Source organism: Canis aureus, chromosome 1 (genome assembly GCF_053574225.1).
Source record: "Canis aureus isolate CA01 chromosome 1, VMU_Caureus_v.1.0, whole genome shotgun sequence".
NCBI lineage: Eukaryota > Metazoa > Chordata > Mammalia > Carnivora > Canidae > Canis > Canis aureus.
Genome location: NC_135611.1, coordinates 80,728,634 through 80,755,189, shown reverse-complemented (window position 1 = coordinate 80,755,189; position 26,556 = coordinate 80,728,634). Strand labels below are relative to the sequence as shown.

Genomic DNA, 26,556 nt, shown 5'->3' with positions numbered 1-26,556 from the left:
AATCAAGGAGCCAGCCAAACCTTGTCTATATGTTGTATGCCTAATTCTTTCCCTGAGAGGAAATTCATTGCCTCAGTGGCATGAAAGACAAACCAGGTCTAACCAATTGGCTCAACCCAGGCTAGGCATTTTTAAGGGCCTGGCTTCTGAGAGGCCAATGTTGTAATCATATGTATTGAGGGGGAGAATTTGGATAGACAAGTTAGTAAGTGTTGGCTACATCTTCCCATCCCCCATGGAAGCTAGTCCCTATATTGCTTTACTTTGTAGAAGATGAGCTTTCCAGAATATAAAACTTTCCTGTATGTGGCCAGCTAGGAATCATCTTAAATACTACCAAATTTTAGAAACTCAAGATACTTTTTACCATACTGTAGGATCCTGGTCCCCATAAAAATTTTTTGGAAGGCCAACCTTAAGCTGTACTTCCCCATATTCATGCTATTGCCCTAGGCTAAATCATTTTCTTTCAACCTTTTTGTTTTTTAAACTATGCCCTGTTGTTCCCTAGGTACAAGATCCCTGGGCATATGTTTGATGAATTCTGTCACATTTGACAGTGTTTTATGTAATGTTAAATAATTCTTTTATACCATCTTCCTTTTATCTGATATTGCAGAAGGCAACCCTCTGGTTCTTTTGTTGTTTTGCTTTGGGTTATCAGAGTAACTGGCAAAAAAAAGCATATCACAGGAATGAATCTTCTTCATTAAGGAAGGAATAATCCCACATAGATTTGATATCTCAGAGCAATGTATTCATCATTTATGTGAAATGAAATCTATGCTTAAAACCTTATAATTACTTAGATGTTCTTGAAGTTAGAAATTTTAATTTAAGGGTTCGAAAATGTCACCATATACCTCATTTAAGAATATATTTGACCTCTTTGTGCTTCTGTTTCTTTTGCTTTTTCCTGTATACTCTTAATGTGTGTGTGTGCACATATATTTTAGTAAGTCTGACATATAAAGTAAGTTTGACAATTCCCTCGAATTTAAGGGGATATGCAATTTTGTTCTCAGATAAGAAGCTAATAGTATCAACAACATTAAAAATAGCATTGAGTTATTCTTTCAAAAGATTTTTCTATTCCTTATCCCTAACTGAGAAAAGTCCTTAGGAAGTCATAGTTTTTATGAAGAGAAATAGTTGCATTTTTGAGACCAGGCTTTGAACAAACTTGTGAATTCATCACATTTCAAGAACAATGGCATGCCAGAGATATGATTGTTATAATTGGAAAAGAGGATCATCATAGTTCAGCTTTGTCTAAGGATAGTGATATAGTTAACAATATCTGTGAGAAGCTATGTTACTGAACAGCCAGGTGATAATAACCTATTCTCTAAAGAGTCTGTTCTGGTACATGATTTTCAGTTATAATAATGTGTGCTGGCATGTCCTAATGAACTTGGTGAGGCATGTTTAAATGGCCCAATCTTATTGGCTTCCTAACAGCTGTTCAGAATTGCTGAGGGGCTGGCCTGGTTTTGTTTTCCAGGCTCCCTAAACACCACTCACCAAGACAGTGTTCACCAAGCATTATGAATGGTGTATTGCTCCTCTGAGCAGGTTAGAAAACAAGATGCCTGGACCAGGCCCTCTTGTATGTACTCCTTCTCTGATAGCCTCAAGCCCATTACAACTTAGGGCATAGGTGATAGATATGGTTTCATTTCAAAGGAGAGTTACTGATGATGTGACATACTCCATCCAATCTTCATGGATTCTGTTTCAATGTCACTATTTTAGAAGATAAGCTTTTTGATCAAAAGGAACACAGTAGATGTATAGGTTTCTTAGGGCTGCCATAACTAAGTTCCAGAACTTGATGGCTTAAAACAATAGGAATGTATTCTTTCACAGTTTTAGAGGCTAGAAGTCTAAAATTAAGGTTTGCAGGTTTGGTTCCCTTTGGAATCTCAGAGAAAGAATCTGTTCCATGTCTCTCCCCTACCTACTGGTGTTGGCTGGCAGTTCTTTTCATCCTTTGGCTTATAGCTACATCAGTCCAATCTCTGCCTCCATCATCCCATGACATCTTTGTATATCTTACCCTCTGTGTGTCTATCCTCTTCAAAAGTCATCGATGATTGAATTTATTGCCCATCCTAATCTGGTGTGTCCTTTTCTTAACATATTTTAATTATACCTGCAAAGACTCTATTTCTGAAAAAAGTCAACATTCATAGGTACTGAGGGTTAGGACTTGAACATATCTTCTGGGAAGGGGTGCAGTTCAACCCATTATAGCTGGTTTCTTCTGTGCAACCCTGTTTAATTCACATGACTTATTTCTTCCCCCTTTTCATTACTAAAATCTAAATTGATCATTGAATGGAATTTTAAAAAATGTTACCACCAATTAACAAGAATCATCTTGCTTAATAAAAACCAATAATACTAATTAGTTCCAAAAGGAAAAACCATCTAAGGCAATACTTAATGGGTAACATTGATATTTCCATTAGACAATGTTCTTAGCCATTTCGTATATTGAAATTTAATTCAAGAAACAGGTCTTTGATCCCCACTGAGGGCAAATAACAGTATTAAAATCTAGGGATAATTAAACAGAGAAGATGTACATCTTGATTTCAACCTTTACTAGTGGTACAGAAAAATAGGTAACATTGTTTTTGAATTATTTAAAAATAGATTTATAATATCATGACCCAGATTAGCAGTACTACTTTTGCATTTCCCCAAAGAGAAAATTATATCGGTGGCCACCTTGATCATATAGTTAAGCCTTCAAGATGTCTTTATTCTAAACCTAGTTTGGAAACATCCAGCATGAATCAAAATTTTCACTTCTTTTGCAGGTATCTTGATCTGTGTGTCATCTTTCTGCATGACCTTCCTTAGTGACTTTGATAATTCTTTTCTTTTTAGTTGGGGTACCAGATTCTCAGCCCAGTATATTTTAAATTCCCATAGAAAAATGCCAATCTAATAAAAAGGAGAGATCCCTTCTGCCCCTCACAAACTAAATACTTGACTTTTAGCTCCTTTGCTCAGCACATTCCTATACTTTTTTTTTTTTTTTAGCACTATGGCTAGTTTCCTAATACCTACCAATCCATCTGTTTGTTACTGTGAGAGTAAAGTGTGTATGTGTGTGTGTGTGTGTGTGTGTGTGTGTGTGTATGTATCTGTATCTGTTGTTGGGGTTGGGAGAGATTGAAATCCCTTATGTTAAAGTTCAAATTACTGACCACATAGCATTTCATTCATGAATATGAATGTTTTAAATGATCATTTTCCTTTTCTTGGGCCCATATACCTTTTTCAATTTTCCCCATATGACAGCTTCTGTTTACTCTCATACACTGTAAAAAGATTCATTCATTCCAGGTGGTTTTCAACCTCCATCTAGTTGTCCTTGCTGCTCCTTCTCCCTGGAATTCCCTTTCTTCCATTCTTCATAACGGCTATCATGGTTGTCATGAGAATGAGTTTCTCACATCTTCTTCTACCTCTAGTGCGACTGACTAAAAGCCCCTTGAAGGTTGCTGTGATTGGAAATCTATCAATGAATCTGCATCAAGGACTGGCCTCCCAGGCTGCTCCCCCTGGTGCAGTGGTTGAATGTTGTGAAGACTGAGTGTTATGGGGATACTTGGGGGCCTTATTCTTAGGAGACGTGGGGCTTTTTTGTCTCCCAACTTTGGCTCCAGAAAGCCAAGGCAGCTTTGCTGAACATTTGTTACATTGCATAGGAGCCCAGGACTCATCTAATCAACCTTCTTTCCCTCTTTCTTTCACCTGGGGTCTGGCTTGCGTGATAGTCTCATGACAATGTCAGCCTTCCCCTTCTCCCTCCTTTCAACATAGGCCTTTTTTCCAGTCAAATCTTTACACCTTTAATCCTTTCTTGGAATCTGCTTCTTAGAGGACCTGGACTAACAGCTGGCTCTCTCTTCCTTACTCTTTGGTCAGATGCTTCTTGTACATGGCCTTCAACTACTGTAGCCCTTCCTGGTTACTATTTAGCACCTCAGCCTGCTCTTTTATTTCTTATATAGCAGTGGTTACAATGCCTAAATACTTGTTTGTTTATTTGGTTACTGAATACCTCTTTCCTCTACTGGGATATAGTTCTCCTTTGGACAGGGACATGATCAGCCCTAGTATTTAACTATAGTCCTGGCACGTCATATATGCTTAGTAGATACTGCTGAATTAATGAATAGATTCTGATAGCTTTCTAACAAGGGGTTGGGAGTTTTGAAGAGATGTATCAGTGGTAATTAAGGAAGCTGGCATATTTTGGAGGAAGGCAAGACTAAACTAGATATTATTAGGCAGTTGAAGGCATTATATAGATCCTGGCCTTTTGGGGGTAATGAGGTGAAAGAGATGATACATTGACTTGTGTCCCTAATTCTCAGGGACAGCTCCATTTCTGTCCTGTCAACTGTCTAAGTGAACTCACCCTTGTCAGGGCATGTGCTCTGAAAAATGATGGCCCAAGTGACAAAGAAGGGCATCAGTGTAGTGTCAAAGGCAAGCTTTGTTTTAATTTACTGTGATGCTTCTGTCTGGCCCACCTGTTTACCCTCCCCCTTGATGTGCAGGAAAGGCTTGGATCTTCATTTGCTCCAGTGACAAGGGCAGACCTGGAATTAGGTGTAGGGGGCAAGTTGCTGCTGCACATGCTCTTTGACAACTGTTCTAGTGGTAGCAGTGTATACCACATTTAAAATTCTCTAGCCTAATTATAGCCAGAGGACTGTTTCTGTCATTTAAAATTTTCCTCCTCACCTTAAGTTGTAATGCTCTATACAACAAGAGAATTTGGCATTTGGGCCTCAGAGTATGAGGGATTTAGATGTGAGGCTGGTGGCTAATTAGTCCTGGAGTCAAGTTCACATGTCTGGCCATATTGGAAAATATATGACAACTGGCAGAAAAATGAAAAACTATTCCAAGTGCTCAGAAGTTGTGCCAATCTTGAGGAAAGTTGACTGAAACTTAATCTTCATGTGGCTCTCAGGATAGAGGAGTTTGTGTGCTGTGACTAACCAATAATGGATCCCATTTTTGTCTTAGATTCTGCTGGACTAATATCATTCTCTTCAGGCAGATTCTTAAAGGTAGTAAGCCTATTAGCTACCCATTCTTTTGGCTTCAAATTACCACTTCCACGTGTGTCACATGCACGTGTCGGTACCAGTGCACAAAGAAATTATATTTGCTCCTGTTTGATGTATCTATTTTGCCCAACATTTAATGAAAAGAAAATGAAGATCCACACATATGTAAATCAAAACCAAGATTTACAAACCAGAGGAAGAACTAGAACTGGAGGGAAAAATGTGCTATTAGCTGAGCAGTGCAATGAAAGGGAAAGTATCCCTTTGCACGGTGTCCAGATTAGAATGGTAAAAGTTTAAGACAAGGCAGCATTAGCCTGCCTTGACTGAATGGGCAGAAACAGAAAGAAAGGAGCCCTGCCAGGTATTTGTGAAGTAAAAGTTCCCCTTCTTTTAAAATACAATAGCTTGTGTAATTTTATCACATGCATCTGTTGCTCTCACCCCTTACTTTGTGCTGAAGTGCTCACTAGAGCATTCACAGGAGCAATTCTCCCTCCCACCTCTGACACCTGCCATGGAAAATGCTGCATTATTCATCGGTGAGCTAATGGCAGGTGATGAGATCTTTTCACGCTACATCCCTCTCAGTAGGTGTTTATCACTCTGTTCACCAGCAGCCCTGCTATTACAGAGGGGCCAGAAGAACCCCACACACTCACTTGCAAGGTAATGGGAAACGTGCTCAGCTTTCCGGACTCACAAGTACAGATGAAGGTTATCACCAGGGCAGCTGTGAAGCCCAGGGCGGGAGGAAGGTGGTCACTCTAAGTGAACAGCTTAATTTTGGAAATCCATACAAATCATGTCAGAGCCATGATAATCCATCTTCTTTAGCTCCCAGCCTTTCAGCAGTCACTGCGCTGTAATAATTTCCCCCGATTCACCTGTGATCTCTATAAATAACCGGAGTGAGGGAGGAAAGGAGAGGAGGAAAGAGATGAGTTTGGCTTAGTGTCTGATGAGCATGCCAGCGAGGAATTTATCTCTGTCTAGTAAGCAAGATGCAGTCCTCTCCGGGGGTGGGTGGGGTGTGGCCACGCACAAGCAGCTAGCAGGGGGAGTCCTGCCACCCCAGCTCAGTGCTCTGGTGTCATTTGAAACTGGCTTGACAAGAGAGGTAGTGGTTCTACTGATTTATCTGAAAGCTGTGACAAAAAAATTATGGAGCAATACCATGTCAGCATGTGGGAGGAATAAAAGAAAAGGGACTATTTTATCTTCAAGTCCTTAATTCCGTACCGCAGCACACATTACCAGAGATTTCTTTGCCATACCATGTGTGCCATAATAACCATCAATTGTTTCTAACTTTTTTATTCATTTTTTTTTCTGGTGAAGTTTTTTTTTTTGTTGTTGTTAGCAATAGCAGGGCTTGGGGGTTATTGTTCTGGGTTGCAGGGATGTTAAGTAAAATAATCTAGGTATGAAAAAAGTCATTATGGTCAAGACAACCTGGTAGGGAAGCAATCAAATTTTTATTCTCCTAGCTCATGATGGCTGATTTCATAGTTCTTTCAGATGTGGGCTCTTTCTGAATCCAGGGTCTCCCATTGGCTTCTCTCTCTCACCTCAGAGGCAGCATGGTGTAGCGGAGGATAGAGGGTGGCAAAGACTTGGATTTTAGTCATGGATCAGCTGTTTAGTAGCTGTGGGACTTTAAATTTTTCAGCCTTGCTTTCATTATCTGTATAATGGGTATATAACAAGTCTAGGGCAACTTTGAAAACTAAATAGCAACCATTTAATAAGTCCTTAGCATGGCTAACTCCTCTATCCTTTTAAACTTAAGGTGAATTTATTTTGCCTCTTACGTGGCCGAAGAAAATTTCTTTAGATAAATTGCCAAATCTTTTTCCATGAGGTGAGCAAGTGGAAACTCTTTAATGAATGTTACATAATTTGCCTTTGAAGAAGATACTGAATAAGTAGCAGGGAAGGCCCTAGAGGGAATGGGCACTGGCATCAGACTGGGATGATTACGAATTCAGGATTCTGCCTCTTTATAATTGTCTGATCTTGGATTAGCTACTTATCATTTCTGGGCCTTAGCGTTCTCAGGTACATGTTGGGCATAATAACACCCATCTTGTATGGGTTGCTGTGGTCATTAAATTAGAAAGTATATATAAATATTATTAACTGATCCACTATATAAGAATAATCACACTTAATTTATGCCAAATACCCCATTCCTTAAAGACATTAAATGAGGCTTATATAGTAACTTCCTAGGTTTGCTGATTATGTCTGAAAATAGTACTCTTCACACAAATGGCCATGATGTCAACATCCACACTTGAAAGGAACTTCAGTAAAATTTCAGAATGCTCTATCGGTGAGTTATGGAAAAAGCTCATTAATTGCTCTGTATATTATGATGTTCAAATGAATATCTGGCCTTAGGGACATGAATAAATCTTTAGTATTGTGTGTCATCAATTACACAGTGGGTTGTAACAGTTCTAGGACCACCTGCATATTTACATGCTTGAGCAAGTGCTTGCAGATGAAACAGAAGAGTATTATAGACTGTAGTCATTCGCTCACAATTTCTGATGGTGAATTATCCTCTTTCCATTTCCTGTTGGTCTAGGTAGTTACTCTTTTCTGCCTCGTGTGCTGGAAGGTAATTATGAGAGTCCAAGCTAAAATGCCTAGTTCTATCAAATTTATATTTTAGCATTACAGAGTATGGCATTTATAGTATTACAAAATGCCCCACTATTTTCAAAGCTACTGTGACCACAGCAGAACATGTACTTTCAGAGATATGGAGAAGAGAGTACTAGACAGAGCTAGTGCCATGGTTTTGCATGGACAGATGTGTGGTCAGATCAACTCTGACTGCAGGGCATCAAGCATATGGGAACGGAGGGCCAGTCACTAAAGCAGGATGTGTGAAGACAGGTGCAGATCTGACTTGGTTCCCGACATGTTCATTAACCACCTGTGCATTTTTTGGGCAAGTCACATGATCTCTGAGCTTCTGACTTCTCAGTGGTAAAAATGTTGAGGGTGTGGGATTCTGGCATCACAGAAAGGGTGTTAAAATTCTTGTTCTTTTGAGCCTCAGTTGGCTCAGATGTAAAATGGGGTTTACTGCATAAGATTTTATGAGGATTAAATGAGGTAGTACATTTAGATCTAGTAAAGTGCCACACATATAATAATGCATATTAAATGTAAGCTGCTATTTGAAGTGCCCAGTTGAATCAGAGAGAAGAAAAATCACTGGACAAATCAATGCTATGGAGAAAGCTGTTTCTCTGCCCTAATCCATTTTTTTCTTCTCACCATGTAGGCAGAGTAATGTCTCCCCAAAAATGTTCCAAAATTCCTAGAACCTGTAAATATATCATATTACAAGGAAAAGGACTTTGCAGTTGTAATTAAGGGTATAGACTTTTAAAAAAAGATTTCATTTTATTTATTTTGAGAGAATGAGTGAGGGGGGGCAGGGAGGGAGAGAGGGGGCATGAGAAGGGGGGAAGAGGCAGAGGGAGAAGCAGACTCCTCCACTGAGCAGGGAGCCTGATGTGGAACTTGATCCCAGAAACCTGGGATCATGATCTGAGCTGAAGGCAGATGTGTAACCAACTGAGCCACCTCAGCACCCAAGGGTATAGACTTTAAGAGAGGATTTTCCCAGATTACTCCCATGGGCACGGTCTAATTACATGGGCCTTTAAAAGCAGAGAACTTTCTCTGGCTGAAAGTTGGAGTTTCAGGAGAAGGAGAAGTTGGAGAGTTTCTAAGCATTCCACATGCCATTGCTGGCTCTGAGAGCAGGGCCTTGCACATGGGCCTTTGCTCCTATGCCACTAGAGGATAAGGGCTGCTCCAACTGATAGGACCTCAGTACTAAAACCGTAAGAACTTGAATGAGCTGGGAAGCAGATTCTTACCAGAACCTCCCGTAAGAGCCCAGTTGGCTGATACCTTAATTTCTTCCTTTTGAAAACTGGAAAGCATTTCAACCAGCTCAAACTTCTGACCTACAGAACTGTGAGATTATAAATTTGTGTTGTTATTAGTCACTATGTTTGTGGTTATTTGTTGTGGCAGTGATAGAAAACTAACACATTATCCAAACCCCTTAACATCTCCCTCCTCTAATTGCAGAAATTAACTGCAATTTCAAGGAGGTTTCGCAAGGATAACATTACCCAGAGTGGTAAGGTCTGTGGAGACTTAGGTATTACAGATAGATAAGGGAAGCTGATCAGCAGGATATAGGCAGAATTTTATATATGTACATCTATATGTTTATATATGTGCATTTTTATATATATGTATGAGATGAGATTTTGGGAAATTAAAAATAGAAAGCAACATTTGAACCATAAAACACCATAAACATTAAAACTGTATATTTTTATCCTCCCTTTTTAAGATGAAGAAACTAAAAGTCACAGTGACTGATGGACTTGCCCAAGATCAAATATCCAACTACCTGTCCTAGGCTAAGACTGGCCTATCAATTTCTTTTGATGTTCTCTATTCACTGTACATAGTGTTAACACCTCATGGAGCCCAGTCACATGGTGGGGCCTAGAGGGGCAGAATGCTGAGGGAGGTGACTAGGAATGTAAACAGTGTTTTCCTATTCAATGAGGAATCTCAAAGACCAGCTTCTTTAAAGGTAAGGTTTTAACTGTGGATATGCGTAATGCTGCATTCACCCTCCAGAGAGGGCTTATGCATCTAGAATCCTCACATGGTTTTATTTCTCAGGTGTTCTGTTTTATGTGCAATTGTATGGTCATAGGTAGATGGAAGCCATTGAAACATCAGATGAGGGATTATGTTAGGTGTCTGCCAAGATCATTTCCTGTCCTAGAATTGTTCAGAGCACTCAAGGCAGTGATTTATGTCTGCTTAGAAGGATGCCATCCAGACCTTGACCAGTGTTTGAAAACAATTTCTGAGCCAGCAATGCAAAGAGATTATTCCATAAGTTGGCCATGTTTATGGTATATTGTCCATGAAATCACCAAGCAGACATGGCACTGCATCATAGAACCTTCACCCAGGTTCATATACACAAGGTACTATTGCCTTATGAGGCATTTATGAGATGTATGATAGCAGTGGACAATAGAGGAGCTATTTTTCTCTTTGCAATGCTGAAAATATGGCTTTTTGGGGGATGCTTTTTGGATGCATCCCAGTAGGTGCATCTATACCATGACAGAGAGTGAGATCTTTTTCTTCTGTTGTTCCAGAATTGATGATAAGGGCTCAGAGTTGAAAAGTGTCCAAGTATCCCTCATTTGAATGAGAACACCAAAAAAACTGGGGATAAGCACCTCTTTAGGGCTTAAATAGAAGAGGTACAATCTACCCTTCTTATTCAACCATCTCCCCACCCCAAGTTGGCAAGAATAGGGGTGGACTGGTATGTATTAGTTTGCTATTGCTCCCACAACAAAGTACCATGGACTGGGTGGTTTGAATAACAGAAATTTATTTCTCACAGTTCTGGGGGCTAGAAGTCCATCAAGGTGTTGGTAGAGTTAGTTTCTTCTGAGGTATCTTCTTAATTTGTAGGTGACTGTCTTCTCCCTGTGTCTTCACATTGCAACATTGCTTTTACCCTGTACTTGTCTATGTCCAAATTTACTCTTCTAAATATTTTATTTATTTATTTATTTATTTATTTATTTATTTATTTATTTCACATGTGAATGGGGGGGAGGGGCTGAGAAAGAGAGAGAGAAACCCAAGCAGACTCTGTGCTGAGGATGGAGCCTGACTCAGGGCTCAGTCCCACAACTCTGAGATCATGAACTGAGCCAAAAATCGAGAGTCCGATGCTCAACCTACTGAGCTATCCAGGCACCCCAAATTTACCCTTCTCCTAGAGACTGCGTCATATTGGATTATGTCCTCAATTTTAACTAATGTTGTCATTTTAATTAAATACCTTTTTAGAGACCCTGTATCCAAATATGCTTATATTCCAACTTTCTACTGTTCTTGGAGAGCTCAAAAGAGAAGCATGATTGGTTAGGATGACTACACATTAAGAATAGAAAGGTTAAAGGGTGGATCAGTTATCCTTGGCCTGCTCAAGTGACATCTAGGCTAAACAATCTTTCCCCCACCTAGGAAAGATTTGGAGTACACATTGCTCCTGAGGCTGCTCAAGAGCAATACACATATTATCTTTGTTCATGTTCTCATTCAGGCTGAATGGCCCTTTAGGGGACAATTAACAATTTTAATTCTAACAAGTGGGAGAAGGGTACTACAGCTTATAGGGGATAGAGGCCAGGAGTGCTGCCAAACATCATCATACAATGGACAGGGCAGTCCACATGACAAAGAATTATCCATGTCAGTATATCAGTAGGGTTGCTGTTGAGAACCCTGATTTACATGGAGGCCAGAACATTGGCATGTGCCCCACATTGGCATGTGCTGTTATATCAGCATGGGCTATCACCATTCCATAGAACCAGATGAATGAGAGGGAGATCATTGATGTCTCATTACTGACGGTTAGCTAGTTACATAGAAGTGACTTTGAGTCCTTTATTTCTCCTTCTCAGACTTCACCACAAGGATCAAGATAGAGGGGAGGGGAGGAAAAGAAGTGATCCAGAAGTACACCATTTTCTCCCATTCTGTAATTCTACATAGTAGGGAAGGAAGAGGATAAAAGCGGATCATGTCTTCCTCTTCACATTAAACTACTTGAGCCACTGATCCACTCTATGATAGAAGAAGTAGTTAGTCTTTGAATTGAGTATGAGATTGAAATATTAACTGGACTGGGTATTTATTATTTTTTGGACTGGGTTTTTAGAAGGTGCCTAAAACCTATGAGATTTGGCTAAAATATCCTTACATAATGGAGAGGGGAAATTCAATAATATTAAACTTGGAAACAGTGATGAAATAAAACCATTCTTTGGTTATATCCCCATTAGAATTGAAATGCCTTTAATAGGAGTAAACTTGTAAGGTAAACATAGCTTGTACCTGTCTTTACGCTACACTCATGCCATTCAAGAGCTAGCCTTGTAATGTCACCAAATGCCGATGCATTCCCTAGAGGGGAACTGATTGTTTGCTCAACTCAGTGTTCTAAGAGTTATCAGCCTTAAGTGATGTGGTGCTTTACCAGTAGAAGTGCAATATCTTACTTCTTCATCTGGTTGTGTGAAATAGAGGAAAGAATATTTTGGAGTGAGAACATCTAGGTTCGAGCTACAATTTAGCCACTTACTGAGCTGAGGGTGTGATCTTTGCTTAAGCAATTTTAAAACTTACATTTGAGTCCAGTTTCTCCATTTACACGGTGGATAAATCTGATTTAGAATGTTATTTATAAGGTTTGCTTAGAGTTTCCTGAGGATTGGAGTTTAACTTCTTCTTATTCTTCATTTAACAAAAGTTTTCATGGTTGTAATGCAGTGGTAGCTACTATTGACAGAGCACTTTTCTATATGATTTTATTCATATGAATTTCAAAGCTGAGCAAAACTAGTCTACGGTGATAAAATTTTCAGCATTTTGTTTACCTTTGACTCAGTGTGGTCATGAATAGACAGCTTCTGGTAATTTTAAATTTTCTTCTCTGGGTGGTGGTCACAGGGGTTTTCAGTTTGAAAAAAATGCTTTTTTTTAATCAAAGTATAGTTGATATGCAATATTAGGTTCAGGTGTACAATATAGTGGTTAGCAATTACATGCTTAGGCAATGCTTACCATGATACCATGGTAGCATCTGTCACTATACAAAGTTATTACGATATTATTGACTATATTCCCAACACTGTACTTTTGATCCCAATGACTTATTTGTTTTATAACTGAAGGTTTGTACTTCTTAAGCTTCTTCATCTATTTCTAAAATGTGCCGTATTCGTTTCTGAGTACTGTTGAGTACTGGATAGGAAATACAGTCTTAATTTAACTTAAAGCAAGAGATACATAAAATGTTTTTGAGGAAAAAATAAGTTTAAGTGATTTTCATGGGAAAGATATTGACTGCAATGAATTTTGACGTCATTTGACAGATTATTATTTTTTTATAGATTTTTATTTATTTATTCATGAGAGACACACAGAGAGAGAGAGAGAGAGCGCAGAGACATAGGGAGAAGCAGGCTCCTTGTAGGGAGCTGGTTGCAGGACTCTATCCCAGGACCCCAGGATCACTTCTTGAGCCAAAGGCGTCTAGACATTCAACCACTGAGCCACCCAGGTTTCCCGACAGATTACTTTAGAAGAAACTATAAAAGCTGAAATTGTTCTCCCCCACCTCCTATTTCTTCCTGCTTCCTTTGGGGTATTTACTTCCAGTGACATCATTGTCACCCAGAGGGGCGTAGTACTTTGCCTGGCTGCCCTGGTGCTACAGTAGGGCAGTCACTTGAGGAGTGATGACTCACTAAAATTGGGGACTTAATTTATCATCTCATTGTGGGGATGAGGAACTGTAGAAAAAATCTGGAGGAGATCTTTCTCTTCAATGTAAGATGAGGTCTTTTTTTGGGGAACCCCTGCGCCCTCTGCTGGAGGCCCATCAGAGCTCCCACAAAAGCCCTAATGGTGCAAAGTTACCTTTTAATAACCTGTACCTTTTTTTCACATGAAATGACCCAGCAGAAAAGAAAATCCCGTCTAGCTCTCCAGTGGATCAGGAATTTACCATCAGGAGGTGAAGATGGAACAATGTGAGGGCTTTGCATTGTTAAACAGTCACCTTAGTTCTTTTGTTGGGTGCCTGAACACAACATTTACAAAGGGCATGTTTTGTAACTATGCACACAGGAGGGCAGTACCTCAAACTTTTTCTCAGATTGATCAAGATTCACATCACATACCTTTTACATACAAGGAATTGGGGATATAGGATTATTAAAACATGGTTCTTAGCTTCAGGATCTTATCCTCTGGAAAAAACAGATTTGACAAATAGACATGCCTACTGGTTTGGGTAATAGGTGACATAATGGAGGCGTGAACATGTAAATAAATGAATGGTGAATAGCGTGAAAAAATTATGATATGTTATTTATAATCCCATTTATGTAAAATATTAATGTATGTATTCATTATCCCACTTATATAAAAACTTTAAATATTAAAATACTTCAAAATGTTATAAAAATCTAGAAGTAATATATTGATTTTTAAAATTGGTTAATTGTAGAATTTAAGGATATGTTTTAAAATTTGATTTTCAAGGGGTGCTTGGGTGGCTCTGTTGGTTGAACGCCTGACTCTTGATTTTGGCTCAGGTCATGATCTCGGGTTGTGAGATTGAGCCCACTGTCTGGCTACCCTCTCAGTGGGGAGTCTGCTTGATATTCTCTCTCTCCTTCTCTCTCTGTCCCTCCCCCTACATGCACACACTGTGTGTACTCTGTCAAATAAATAAAAAAAATAGATTTTCAAGAATAAAACTTTTTCGTTTTTAAAATGTGCCCATTACAAAAAAAAAAAAAGATAACACGTAAAAGATGTAAAGAAGAAAGTGAAAAACCACCAGTAATCCCATTTTCTGAGTGTGAAAACATTTATGAGCTGGCCTATATTCTTTGAGGCTTTTTCTTGAGCATATGTATAGCCATATCAACATATCTGAGATTATGCTGTGCTTTTCCATTTAAGAACTCCCTTTGTCCATGTTAATATATTTTATTTATATTGTTTAAAGGAAATGCCCAAGGTATACTTGTTTATTTTCCAGCTTTATTGAGATATAATTGATATAAAAAGTGTACATATTTAAGCTGTACAACATGAGGATTTGATATATGTATTGTTCACTTAGCTTTTGTAAACAGAGAGGGTTTGAAATGAAAAGTATAGTTTTTTTCTGCTTATTCTTCCTCAATCTCAGTTTTACTCCTCCAAAGCAACCACTTTTAGACACTGCTCTTTATCGTTCCCCTCTTGATTAGTTTCATAATATTATGCTTATATCCGAGCTCTTTCTTCTCTTTCTTCTCCTGTCCTTTACTTCCCAATTTCTGGCAACTCTTCTTTTAATTTTACACAGTCATAGTGAAACATTTACCTTCCTTTCTGAAACCATAATTATTAAGAGCTTTGTCTTTAGCTTTCACTGGAGGCTGAAAGCCAATAAATATTATTTGTTTTAATGGCCATGTACATATTATTCACTGCAAATTCAAATAAAGGCATGTGATTACATTTCCTTTTAGGTCCAGTGTTACAACATTTTTGCATTTGAAAAAGAATGTTCTTAGTGTCAAAGTTAAATGAATTCACTTTTATTACAACTTTGCCATATTTTAGTACGACTCATATTTAAACAATGTTTTTTTTCTGGTAGCTCTTCTGTTCCTGTTTCTTTTCTTTTTTTTTTTTTTTTAAGTTGGCTTTTTATAAGTGAATCTATCCTTTGTGGCAGTTTTGTTTTTGCCCAATAGCTATCAGATTAACAGTGATTTTTAACCATATTCTCAAAATCACCCAACCTCATTTTTACCACACACAAGACTTTTCCTTCTGGAGACATCAATTTCCTACTGTATGTGGGCTGGTTGCTCTTTGAATCTCCTTACATCATCAATAATTGTTAGCCCTTGAATATGTGTTGGGCTTTTGGGGTAGCTTCTCTTTTCTTGGAATCCTCTGTTTTGGTTTCAACTTTATTTTTTGTCTGTAGTATATATTCAAATGTCAGACTCACAAATGGTCCTTGGTTTATCAATATTCTGTGTCCCTGCATGTCCAAACACACCTTTATTTTATCTTCATTCTTCCTTGTTTTTTTGCATGACTATAGAATTTCAGGTTCAGAATCTTGGAGAACTTTGAATACGTTTTTAACTTTTAACATGCAGGGCTGCTGCTGAGAAGTCTGATGGCAGCCTGATTCTGTATGTGCTTCATGTTTTGTAGATGACCAGTAGTGTGGTCCTCCCTTCTGGAAGCTGTTTGAGCAGTTGCATCGGCCAGACATCATGGTGTCCGAATTATGCCCAGAGGCATGAAATGGGGGAAGTCGTGAGAATTGCAGTCCAGAGGTAGGATCTGTGTGACTCAGTGGGTCCCTTTTGAAACTTGGCTTCTATTGTCAATTTCTCTGCAAGGCTTAGGTAGAGGTTTTCATTCTTCATGCATTCATGGTTAGTGAGAATTAATGAATGCCCACCATTTACTGATGGATGGCACAGCTGAATTAAAGGATATAGAATGCCCAGCCTGTGTTTTAGGAACTCTAGTTCCTTCAGAGGTAAGATACAATTGACACAAGCCTTTGTCTTTCACTAGTACTTTACATTTTAAATTCTGTTTGTTGTTTGTTTTGCTCCCCTTCTGGGGAGCCAGAAGGTAACTGCAAGTTGCAGTTCAAGTTGGTATTGTTATGATTGTTTTTATATTGTTATTATTATAAAACGGATGTGTGCCTTTGTTTGTAAGTAACATAACATGTGTTCCATTGTGAATTGTAAATTGTGGTTTTGGAAATGCTCTGGTAAGCCACACTGGGAGGATGAGTTATATAAAAAGGGCTGGACATATTTTGGAGTACATCTCTGCTTATCCAGATGAATCTTAAGAGTCACTGGTCTATACCGGGTCTGGACATATCCTTGTTCAATTGCAACTTTTCCCTAGGGCCTAGAGATAGAGCTTTTGAAGGTGGCAGGTAGGTATAAGTTGACATAAAAGAGGCAAAATGGAGAGTCAGAATGGTTCATATATTTGAGAGAAGACATAGGAGTAACAATTTCTTGGCTATTAAAATCTTTATGTGGAGATTTGTGACATAAATACATCAGTCTACTGAGAAGGGGGATAAAAGCTCTCTCTTTTGTGTAACTAGAAAAATAATAGCCCCTATCCAGGAGGACATTTTGAGGATGTCTCCTACTGACACCATGATTCTGCCATGTTCTAAAATATTTATTGAAAGAGATAAGAATCATCAATAATTGTTACTTGATGGAGGTTTGTGGAAATATGCTCTTGCAAGCTCTGAGAACCATGTGGTTCTATTCAGAACAAATAATGAAGGTCAAAAGCACCATGGCGCTTACTTTGCCACAGTGCATTAAAAATTATATTCTTTGTCTGAAAGCTGCTGAATCTGATACACCACTTTGAATGCTTCCAGTGCATTAGTGGGGTAGGACATATGATGGTGACTCTATGTGTGGATGACCTTTGTGCATAGAATTAGGGGATGGCAGAAGGCAGAGTGATTTCGGTTACCACATTCTAGAATTATAGATCTATAGAAGGCTTCCGGAATCAGGAAGCTGAGATAACCTGGTCATGTGCAAGAGGGATTTTTATCTGAAAAAGGTAACTTTTCTTCTGCTTTTTTTCTGGCAAGATAGGGTCTACGGTGAGAGAGGAAGAAAACCACGGTATGTTGACTTTCTGCTTCCCTTCACAAAACACCCAACTCACCTGGCTGGTTTGTTTGTTTGTTTGTTTTTTAATCAGCCAAGCAGTTTAGGCTGGACAAACCACCGTACTTTCTGATTTTTATCCATTAACTTTATATGCTCATTACTCTCTATACAATTTTTTTTTCTCTTCTTTTCTCCATCACGATCTCTTCACCTGTCTCCTCTTCCTGTCTCTTAGTTCTTTCACTGTTGTTTGGTCATTCGTTCATTCAATGAGTACCCATGGAAGACGTTCTCTGTCTAAAGCGCTATGTAACATGCTTGGTCCAGAAATGGGTAACATTTGGTTCTAATCCTAAAGGACCTCACAGCCTACTTCGTGAGGGTTAGAAGAAGATAATCTAGAAGTTATATTTGTGCTTTGATTATCTTGATGCTTTGGGAGTATAGAATTCTTTTGTGTATATGTATTCCCCAGCTATGTGCTGTAAAAATACACAGAGATAAGTGAAGTAGTTAACTCTGTGGTCCTGGTGTTTGTAGTGTAGACTCTGGTCCCCCCACCCTTGATCCCTCCTTACATTTCTTTCCTGTCTGTGGTAAACAGACAGACCCCTCCATGACCACCGCCAACCCTGGGCTTCCTCTTCTGGAAAGCTCTTATTTCAAGGCTATTGTTTAAAAGCTGTATTTTTGGTCAGTGTGCTCCCATATCATTACTATTGTTACTTTTTTTTTTAAAGATGATATTTATTTATTCATGAGAGACACAGAGACATAGGCAGAGGGAGAAGCAGGCTCCCCACGGAGAGCTTGATGCAGACTGGATGCCAGGACTCCAGGATCATGACCTGAGCCAAAGGCAGACGCTCAACCACTGATCCACCCAGGTGCCCCCACTGCTATCATTACTTAAAGAGGGCAGATAGGCTCAATGCACAAACTAAGAGGAGGGAATAAAGGGCTAGAGAATTTCAGTTCTGATTTTTGCAACTTTTCTCAGTTATTCTTTTAGAAAGTGCAAAATGGATACTTCCTCACACTCACAGTGCTTTCTGGTTCTCTCCTGTTGAAAAAAGACATCCACTTCTGACACTTAAAAAAAAAAAAAGAAAGAAAGAAAGAAAGAGTCTCTTGGTGGTAAGAGACTCTTTGTTTCCTGTTCCTGGATCCTTCTAGGCACTCTTGGTTGCAAAGCTTCCTCAGAGTTGCAGGGCAGATCCCCAAGGCCCTGGCTCAGCGGGCTCCATGTGGGCCTCCCTGGCGTTCAGCAAAGTGACTCCTGACAGCACCGTTCATCATGCCAGCTCTCTCAAGAGCACAAGCAGAAAGGCACCTCATGTTCACTTCACAACCACAGAATCTTCATGCAGATCTATTCTGACGTGACTGCGACAGCAAAATAATTTTCAAAATGTTTTACGACCCCAGGCACCTCTAAAATAGCTTCACTTGTCACTTCCGTAGCCTCAAATCAGAATTAGACTAAATATCAGGGGGGATGGCAACAACACATTAGCCTGTCAAGCAGGAAGATCTGAACTTATGGGGAGTGTAGCATGGTCTAGAGATAGAAACCGTAGGGGAAAGTGCACTTAACTATGCGCCATATGCTGCTAGGTTAATATGGACTAAGCATTGGGAGACAGTTGGGAAGCGAGAAGCATTTGATAGTCTTGATTTGCATAGTGCTTTACAGTTTGTAATATATCCCCATATACGCTTTCTCTTTTTATTTTCATCACAGACTTCTAAGTGGGGTGGGGTGTGTATTGTCTCCGCATTACAGAAACAGCATCCAGCAAGTTCAAGACTGTGTCGGACCCAGCAGGAACCGTTTGTGCTCTGAGATGTGACTTTCACTCACCATTGCCCTCTGAATAGAATACCTAACACATTGCCTGGTATATAGTTGGCACTTAAATAGTTTCTAAATAACTCATGGAACGGCTGAGCTGGAACTTAAATCTAGGGCACTTCCATCTGGAGGTGAGGTGTCGATTGCCTTCCTGAGAGGGGAAAAGTAACATAGAATCCCAGTATTGCTGTGGACGTGACGGTTAAAACTTTGTTCCAGAGCATAATCGCTACCCTGGGCTGGGAGAGCTGCATATTGAGTAAGGTAGGGCAGGCCTGAAGATGAGATTCAGGGATAAAAATGAGCATGGGTGCCAGAGAGACAGGTAGCCAGGGAGAAAAATCCATGTCCATAGCTCAAGAACCATGGTTAAGGGTCAGCCAGTCTAAGGTTTGTGTTTAGGCCACTTGTCCCCATTCTACATATGAGGAACTTGAGGCAGGAGAAGGATTTTGGCTACCGTCACCTTGAGTTGAAGATTATTTTATTCTCAAGTTCAGGTTCTCATTCACTACACTTGTCTGCCTCTGCGGGACCTGGTACTCACCACAGTTCCGTGGGATCAGCTAAGTGAAATCAATGCATCATGTGAGTCTTGTCCATTATCTACCAGGGAGACAGATGTGTGAGTAGCAACATATACCCTGTGATTGAGGCTGTGATCAGGGAGAGAGGAGCATGCAGTAGGGCTGCATGACAGCGCTGAGACTCCAAGGAGTTTGGTGGGGTTGCGGGGGTGGGGGGTAGTGTTGCAGCAGGAAGAGGGTGTAGCATGAGCAAGGGTAGAGAGAGAAGCCAGCCTTTGGAGTGATTGGAATGCCCCCTCTCAAGAGGCTGAAAGTGAGTAACAGCCAGATTCTAAAGGTCTGGTGCTGTCCCATGCTGGGGTTTGAACTTGATGAAGAAGCATCTGAAGCATCGGAAAAGCCACTGGAGAAATCTCTGCAGGGAGTTGCTTTGAATACCTGTACACTGTAGAAACACACTCTACCTCATTTCTTAGAAGTGTTTGCCGTTTTTAAAGGGGGCTCTGAAACTCTCCATTTTACAGAACCATGTATTTCAAAGAAGTAATTCCAAACTAGAATTTGTAATACCTGGGGAGAGATTTAAAAGCATATTACATAGTTGTAAAGGAAAGAGGGCAAGACATATAATTAATGTTGATGACACTATATACATTAGGGGATTTTCTTTATATCTGAGGGCAGGGTCTGCAGTCCATCTTTAACCTTTCTGGCTTTGAAAACCCTGCAGGATATTAAATGCATCAAAAGGCCATTAACAGTATATTTGTCTACAGTAGGGAAGAAGACTGCTTTCTGATCCATGTAAATATCCCTTATTGATTTAAAAAAATCAGCCTGACAAAGTATAAAGTAGATATTTAAAATGTGCATAGTGCATGAAATTACCTCACATTACTAGTAAATGCATGCCTTGTAGCAATTATGTCACTTATGCTTACACTAATTAAGTGTTGATGTGTGAGCAGTAAGTTGCAATGATGTCGTTAACTAATGTACATAAATATTCCCTTTAAACTGTAATTGCACTTTGCCACAACGTAAAAGAAGGCAAGCTCAATTTAGGAATTATGTAGGACTGTTCTTTGAGAAAATGTTAACGAACTCTGTAAAGGGAGGGTTTGGTTCCAGAGTGCTATTTCAATTATAAGAGGGGGAAGAAAAACTGGGGAGGGGAGAAGGAAGGGTTTCAGGAGTGTCATTTACAAATCTGTGGAGAACATTTACATAGTCTCTTTTTTGAGACATGAGTGAGTGTCAACTGCACAGACTGAGTTTTTCAAGCGAAGGAGCTGACCAGACTTCATGCACAGGCTGTCCCCAGCAGAGAGACACTGCACTGCGTTTCTGTCACAGGAACTTAGCTTATCCTAGGGAAATTTGTAGTGGCGTACTCATTTCCTTTAGTGAAGATTTATGATGCCCAACGATGATGTGATTTTATTTTTAACTCTAAAACTCTGAACTCTCTTTGTTCCCCCCAGAAACCAAGGCCCAGCCAGGTAGCACGAGAGGGGATGTGTCATCCTGAATTGCTTCTGCAACAGGAGTTCATACAGGATGGTGAAGCTTCTGTGGTTTGGAGTCAGAGGGCTCAGAATTCACTAACTAGGTATCTGAGCCCTCGGGGACACACATTATTCTCATTTTGTGGCTGCTAATGACCCCCCTCTGAAAATAGTAAGGTTATTTTCTAAAAATATTCCTCCCTCTGCCAAGAACAAAAGAAAGACTAGTGCCCCTTACAGAGCTTAAAACGAAGTTTGTTGACTCATGCTAAGAAGGAAATGAGCAAAGTGGGGAGAAAGGCCTGGCTATAATTATTAGCGACAGCATCTAGGGTAACAGCAGTCAGCAGACAAACCTCAATTAGGCTGGCAGCCCCAGCCCCTAGTGGGGCCGGAGTGTGAAGTGCGTGGTAAAGAGTTTGAGCTTTTTTTGACTTTACTTTGGCCTCCAGTTTTAGAGTTTAGTTTGTCATTTGAGGTTTGAACATTAGGTGAAATGAGAGGCCATTTTCTTGCTATTTGTTCTTGACATTTCTTAATTCATAGAATTTTAAGTGATGTATAATCTATGCTTAGTATACTATTCTCAGTGTCCAAAAAAGATTACTTTTAGGTGAAATCATTCTGTTGGGATGTATTTTTAGTACCTGAATGACTTCATTTTCTTGGATGGGCCTTATTACACTTGAATCAGTCAGGAGAGACTATGTTTTGCTGGAATGACACACAACCCCATGCTCTGTGGCTTAAAACAACAAAAGGTTATTTCTGGGTCATGTTTTATGTTCATCACATATCAATAGAAGGTTCTATTCACCATAATCATTCAGGGGTCTGATAGAATAATAGCCAGTCTCCATGTCTGAAGGAAAAGAGGGCTTAGGGGCACTTGGGTGGTTCAGTGGTTAAGTGTGTCTACCTTTGGCTTGGGTCCTGATCCCCGGGTCCTAGGATCGAGTCCCGCATCAGGCTCCCTGCGAGGAGCCTGATTCTCTCTCTGCCTATGTCTCTGCCGCTCTCTGTGTCTCTCATGAATAAATAAACAATATCTTTTTTTTTAAAAAAAAGAGGGCTCTAGAAGGCCTCTCAGGGATTAGCTACTCTTGAGTGGCATCTCTTAGTGGCACACCCCACCCAAACATAAGAGGGCAAGTAAATATAATCCAAACATGTGCTGGGAGGGAGAGAATTAGGTATTTTTGGCAAACAGATACCACGATATTTACTTTTCTTACACTGAATTTCAAATTTGAACAAAGTGTTCATTGAGTGACTTCTGTAAGACAGTAACTATGCTAATGCTTTTTCATGCTATTTTAACCATCAGCAAAGAGGATGAAAAGGAAGGTTCTTAGGATCAAACCATTTTATTACCAGCGAGCTAACACACACACTGGCCAGGTTCCCGTCTGCCACACCCATTGTAAGTGAAATGTCAGTGCCAAGCACAGAAGATGAATTTCATAGTCATTTTCTTTGTACAGTTGGAATGTTTGCATTGAATATTTTTTAAATTAAAAGATACTATATTATAAAAATAGCTTGCATGAAATTATAAAGAAGAAAACATTAAAAAATACCAGCAGTAAAATTTCTTCAAGAATTAAAATGACTGAAAACTTATTAAATTGTTGCTGGAAATCTGTATTGAAGATTTAGTTGAGGTTCTGCACTGAAATTTAAATCCTGTGTAGCTCAGACACTTTGGTAATGTCTCTCCCTAATGGTGGGCACTTGAGCAAGTAAGCCATCAATTTTTGGAGTATTTATCTCTTAGATCCATATAGTTCTTGTTGATCTAAAGATCTCTTCAAGTAATTCTTGTAATTTTAAACAACTGACTTTGAGTTTTACTGAATGGAAAAGAAAAGAATTAATTGCATTTGTTTAATTTTTATTTTATTGAGTGGGTAAAATAGAAGGGTTACAGATAGGTTAAGGGGTTGGGAGGTTGGGAAGTCTGTGGATGGTGTAATAGCATTAGGTAGGAGAGGCTTTGTTCCCCCCACCTGAAAAATACCTCAGTCATTGTAGATTGGGCATGTTTCAGGTATTAAAAGCAGTCATGACTTGCAAGACTACAGACTCAAATCTGAGGGACAGTAGCTGAATTTATTTCTTGTTGGCCAAGAGGGACCTGCAACTGGCAATGAGCCCTCTTGAAGCAAGCAAAAGTCAGGGTTTATGAAGAATTTGGAATAAGTATTGGGTGTGTTAGATTAAATTTAAATGAAGGGATCCCTGGGTGGCGCAGCGGTTTAGCGCCTGCCTTCAGCCCAGGGCGCGATCCTGGAGACCCGGGATCGAATCCCACGTTGGGCTCCCGGGGCATGGAGCCTGCTTCTCCCTCTGCCTGTGTCTCTGCCTCTCTCTCTCTCTCTCTCTCTCTCTCTCTCTCTCTCTGTGTGTGACTATCATAAATAAATAAAAAATTAAATTTAAATGAAGCAGCATTGTGATTGGTGAAGTAATTAATCAGATTAGTTAACATTGGCGATTAATTGGCTAGGGTTTGGCAGTAGTTGGTGTGGTGGTGGTTTGCTGACCGGGTGATTTAATGCAAAGGTTAGGTGTTTCAGGCATGAGTGCAAAGTTCTTTTTTACATTCTCATAAGGGTTCTCATCTTACCTTCAAAGCTCACTTTCTTTCTTCCACTGTCTATAATAGTCACTGGAGACTTCCATTATATATAAGAAGTCTAAAGCTAATCCTTTTCATATTGTAGCTTATAGATGAGATTCAATATACAAAAAATGTTTGAGTCTTTACCTTTATCATATGACAGGGGGTTTGCTTTCCAGTGGTATTTATCATCTGGGTCTGGTGAGGGAGTCAGAATTCAACATAAGTGAGTGTGAACAAGAATGGTAAGAGCTGTGAGAGAAGTCTGGATACCATAGTGAGGACATGATGGAGAGAATGCTCAATTGTGTATTCATAACCTGGGTTTTTAGTTAAGTCTTGAAAGGTAAGCCTCCATCTATGAGGCCATGAGTTCAGTCGAGGGATTCTGGGCAGAGAGGAGGGTATGTGGAAAAGCAGAGGACTGTTTTAAGTCACGCTTTTCAGGGGACCGTGAGCAGTTCCATGTGCGCCGTGGAGTGATTTGTTTTTCTCCTTCCCTCACCCTCACTTTCTACCCGGCTTCCCCAGGTCTTGCTGTGGACTGAAGTCAGGTTAATGGAGGGCACCTTTGGGAATACAACTGGAAGTTGGCAAAAGACTAAACGTTTTTAACGTAATAACTGTGTTGGAGGTATGGAGAAGAAAGATCTAATTGTTTCTAAGATATTTAACCTTGAAACTAGTTCATAAGAAGAGCCTCCCACCTCCTCTATCCACAGAGTTGGAAGCACCTACACACTTCGAGGTCCCAGCTGGCTCAGAAGAAGGAATTAAATGCTGACAGCCTCTCCGGAAACCCAGAGATAAAATAAGTGAAGTGGGTACAGAGAGGAAAGAATTTACAAAGATGAAGGGTTTGTGTTGAAGAGGGAAAAATAATGAGGTACAGGATAGATTAGGATGGTGTAGGTGATAGGTCTGGCTTTCAACAGTAAGGGGAATTTATCGACTCATTTAGTAAATAACCCAAATAAATGTCCACCATGTCTTCAGGAATGAAACCCCATTTGTGTGTATATGTGTGTGTGGTTCTCTGAGTATTTGGCCTCACTCTCTGCCCACGTTTATGTTGGATTTATCCTTAGTCTGACATTATAGTGGCAAAGTAGCTGCTAGCTAGCAGCTTCAGGCTGCAAGCTTCCTTCTTCACAGCCAGAGGAAGTAACAGGATACCTTCCCACATTCCTCAAAGTCCAGATCTTTATTATGATTGGAGCATCTTAGATCACGTGCCTGCCTCTGAATCAATACTAGAGGCCAGAAGAATGCTCTGAGCTGTTTGGAATAGGGCCAATTTACATACCCATCCCTGAACCATTCACCTCACTGTGGTGAGGGGTAGCCTCACTTGGTTTAGACCAACTAGAGCCTCTTGGAGTGAATCCAACTGAAGCTTCAAAGTTTTTTCTCAGCAGGAAAAATTGGAGAATTGAGGAAATATTCTCCAAGAGAAAAATATTCTGGGGAGGCAAGCATAAAGTCCATTTCATGGGACCATCTGTGATACCCCAAATTCTACATTGAAGATCTCAGGCTTTTTGAAAGGCCTGACTTTCCTTTCTCGAAAGACCTGGGGCATAAAAGACTGAGCCTAAATGGAACACTTGCTTGTATTGCTAACTTCATGAGACAAGAGCATGTTCTTTCAATTCTGGACTGCATCACTCCACCCTTTACCCTGGCTCTGGAATTACAGCCAAGTCAGGATAATGAGAGGGGACCACATTAAGGAATTCAGCATTTCTCCTGAAAAATTTTAGAATTAGCCCAGAAGAATTTTGAGGTAAGAAGGTTTATGATGAGGCTTAGAGTCTGGAAGGGCAACAGTATTACTTGATTGGAGAATGAGAAGAAGAGACATTAGGCAGAAGTTTGGGCTATTTAAGGCCATAAGAGCAGTGAGGACAGAGGTGAGGGTCCTACTGAAAAGACTGAAGGAATGATCTAAGGGTTTAATAAACAAATCAAGAGCACCTGGTGGTGAGAGCGTTTGGTGAGAGAGAATGGAGAATCTCTAGAGGAATGGCTGTGAGTGTCATGGTGCCTTTTTCTGAAAGGAAAGGAATAATTACAAAATACTCATATCTTGGTGCAGACTAAAAAAATAATAATGATTGTTTTTCCTTTTTATTTTCTTATGGTGAAAGTGTGTAGTAAGAGGTCATAGAATAAAGACAGTTTGCAAAGGTCTGAAACTCCATTTCCTTTCATCTGCTGAATTTCCGGCCACCAGTGAATACAGAGGCCTATGTTTTTTGTTCTTTTTCCTTTAGATGAAGGACTCTGAAGACGGATGTTTTCTCCTAAATTGTTCATGTTAGTGGAGGTGCTAGTTGGTGGGGGAAGTTTAATAACTGAAAAGTAAAGGGATATTGTTGAAAACACAGGTTTCATCTTACAGGAAAATTCCAATATTCCTGACTACTAAGTCATTGTGAGTCTTGAGAGTAAACTCTCTCTAGGTTAGAAATTTTAAAGGTTAATAATTGCTGGAGACTAGCTATAGTTCTTTTATTCCTTAATGGTTTTGAATGAAACATGATAGATGGAATTAAAACATAAAAACTTAGACCAAATCAGGTGGA

General features: G+C 39.7%; 1 long non-coding RNA gene across 8 annotated transcripts in view; it reads left to right on the top strand.

Annotated features, from left to right (window-relative positions):
• Positions 1-26,556, top strand: part of LOC144318787 (uncharacterized) — a 307,911-nt gene that overhangs the window by 5,402 nt on the left and 275,953 nt on the right. For 5 of the 8 annotated variants that reach the window (XR_013384804.1, XR_013384800.1, XR_013384807.1 and 2 more), the window contains exon 1: positions 17,334-17,402. This is a non-coding gene — a long non-coding RNA (uncharacterized LOC144318787). Of the gene's footprint in view, positions 1-15,992; positions 16,118-17,333; positions 17,468-26,556 lie in introns of those variants that run through there. The other 3 variants (XR_013384799.1, XR_013384801.1, XR_013384803.1) reach the window with 3 other exon arrangements.